The sequence below is a fragment of the Pteropus vampyrus genome, unplaced genomic scaffold, assembly GCF_000151845.1.
Source record: "Pteropus vampyrus isolate Shadow unplaced genomic scaffold, Pvam_2.0 Scaffold566, whole genome shotgun sequence".
Taxonomy (NCBI): Eukaryota; Metazoa; Chordata; class Mammalia; order Chiroptera; family Pteropodidae; genus Pteropus; species Pteropus vampyrus.
Window position 1 is genome coordinate 171,416 of NW_011889347.1, and position 2,947 is coordinate 174,362.

General features: G+C 35.1%; 1 pseudogene; it reads left to right on the plus strand.

The window, feature by feature from the left end:
• Positions 1-967: 967 nt before the first annotated feature.
• LOC111733433 lies at positions 968-1,086 on the plus strand (annotated as a pseudogene).
• Positions 1,087-2,947: the final 1,861 nt, after the last annotated feature.

Genomic DNA, 2,947 nt, shown 5'->3' on the forward strand with positions numbered 1-2,947 from the left:
AACTACACAAAATTTTATTTCTAAAATTCTTACAGGTTATCAAAGGCCCAGGCATGTAAGGCAATTCCCTTGGACACAAAATGTAAGGGGCAACAAAAGATTCAGAAGCAAAATTTAAAAGGTTTAATGCAACATTTTTTTAATAAAAAATAATGCAAAAATGAACAAAATATGAAAATTTTAAATAAATATAGGATCACTAACAGGGAAGTATCTAGCCATATTGAATCCTGAGGCAAAAGAAAAAAATCAGTAATACTGATAATTTTCTATAGTGTCCTCTGCCTTCTTAAGATGATGATTCCCAAGCAAAACGGAAATCTGAGCTGCCATGTGAGGATGTAAATTGACAAAATCCAGAGAAACGTTAAATTTCTCTATATAAGAAAGGGGATAGAAGTGAAATAGAATCTAGGAGGAAGGAAGAGGGGTAGAAGAGCTGAGGAGACAGAAATAGTAGAGGAAGGAAGAGGGGAAAGGCCAGGGAAGAGTCAGATAGGGAAGAGACATTGGGAGAGATATGTCCAATGAGGGAATTAAATTAAATTTCACTCTGTAGTATGCAATGCAACCAGGTCATTTATTCCTTCATGAAATATTCAGCAAAACAAATATTTCCCATCAATGCGTTGGGAATTAGATTTATTTGAGGGTGGTGGCTAGTGACAAGAGTGCTGAGTCTCGTCTCAGGAAAAGAAGAGGGCAAGAGCAGAGGCTACTCATGGGAAACATAGTCTAAACCTTCTTTGCCTAATCACTCACTAAATTCTAGAAATGCTACTTCTTAAATATTTCTTGAATTTGTCTACTTCTTTTCATCTCTACTGTCACTATTATCTTAGGTTATCATCATCATCTTTCACATTAACCATTGTGCTAACCTTCCAACTGATCAAGGCTTCATATTCCATGCTCTTTATTTCATTCTTCATGCTGCAGGGATTAAGCTTCTAAAAATCTCATGTCAGTGTATGGCCATGCCACTCTGAACATGCCCAATCTCGTCTGATCTCAGAAGCTAAGCAGGGTCGGGCCTGGTTAGTACTTGGATAGGAGACTACCTAGGGATACCAGGTTCTGTAGGCACTAAAGAAAATAAATAAATAAAAATAAAAATCTCATGTCACTCTCACTGCTCCTAGGACAATGTTAAAATACTTCAAAATGGCTTCAAAGTCCTTCACAATCTTGCCCCAGCATTATCTTTTACCATACCCCACTATACTCAATGCTCCAGAATAATAAACATTTGTAGATTTTTTGAGCGAATGAACTATGGAAAATTAGGGAAAATTTTAAAGCACAAATGTAGCACATAGGGAAACAGTTGCAAATTCAATAGTTATATCTCAAAATTATAATTATCGAAAGAACAATAAGATAAATTAAAGCCAATCAACTCTAAGCTCTGTGTCAGTACCCAAACTGTACCCAAAGAAATTCGTTTGGTTTGTATATCATTTTTTCTTGTTTCATTCTTTAGTCCAAATCACCAATAATATGATATTAAAATAGATACTAAGTTTTGGGGCTTTGACTGAATTATAAATGTCTCTTAAAAAGATAGAATTCTGGTTATTATATCCAGAGCAGTAGAGAAACATTACAAATTCTTTAGTCTAAATATTATTTACATTTCTTTTGTGAAATATTTATTTCTCTCCTTCAAACAAAATGGATTACTTTCATTAAAGTCATTAATGTCCATTAATAAAGGATAACATATTTGAACTTTCTATATTCTGCAGGTGGACCACAGAGACAAACCTTCCATCAATACTGGCATGTTCTCATCTAAAATCAAGGTACAGGGTCTATCTAAAACTAACAAAGCCTATTCTTCTCAAGTATAAACAGCACAGATATAGATTTATTGGCTGTTCTTTCATTTCCTTGGACTTTTGTTGCTTTTGGATCTGGAAACTGACCTAAATTTGAGTACTATGCTGTCTAATATGGTAGCCTCTAGCCACCACTGGCTATTTAATTTTAAATTAATTACCATTAAATAACATTTAAAATTAAGATCTTCAGTCACACTATTCATATCTCAAATGCTCAATAGCCATAGGTAGTCAGTGGCTACTGTATTGGACAATACAGATACAGAACACTTTTGTTATCACAGAAAGTGCTATTGGATAGCACTGCTATCATATATTCTAAACCCATCCCCCCTGCCTTCCCCACCTGCCCCAATACAGGGATTCAAATGGAACTCTAATTCCTCAGTTTCCCCACTCCACACATTCTGAAAATATTTAGATTTTTTTTATATTCCCTATTACATCTCAAATTTAAAGTAGAGACTCTGACAGTTTTATTACTACCTTTTCAAGTCACTTTATGATTCTTAAAAAACTATTATTCTGAAAGCTCATTTATCCAGACCATATTTGGTAGCTGTGTGAAGTCTATTAATTTAATGGAAACTGACTTCCAGCACATAATTCATGGTTTCCTTGACCCCTAATGTGCTCTGTACCCAGCAGGACTCAATAGTATATGTCCTTTCCAAGAAAGCTTCCATCCATCAGCCACGTTTACAGGCCCATTTAAAATCATGTTCAGGTATTTGCTTTATGTTTTTACAGTCATAGGAAATTACTTCTTTCATTTGAGTTTCATTTCTTCCTTTCCATTTTTTTTTCTTTTTAAGGAAAAGACTATCTACCATGGCAATAAAGTATTTGTGCTCCCTGCAGCTAGACAATTAAAGAAGAAATACTGACAATCATATTGCTATGTTGATAATGTAATGTCCTTCACAAACAAAATACGCAGCTACTGAGTCACCTCTAGGAAAGCACAGGCCTTGAACTGTGTCTCTAGCGGTGAGAATGGGTTCGCTTTAACACATCTGATAATGCTCGGAGTTAGGATGCCATCTGTGGCCAGAATGGAGTTCAGTCTGGCCAGAGCCAGAACTACAGTTAAAAATGATATT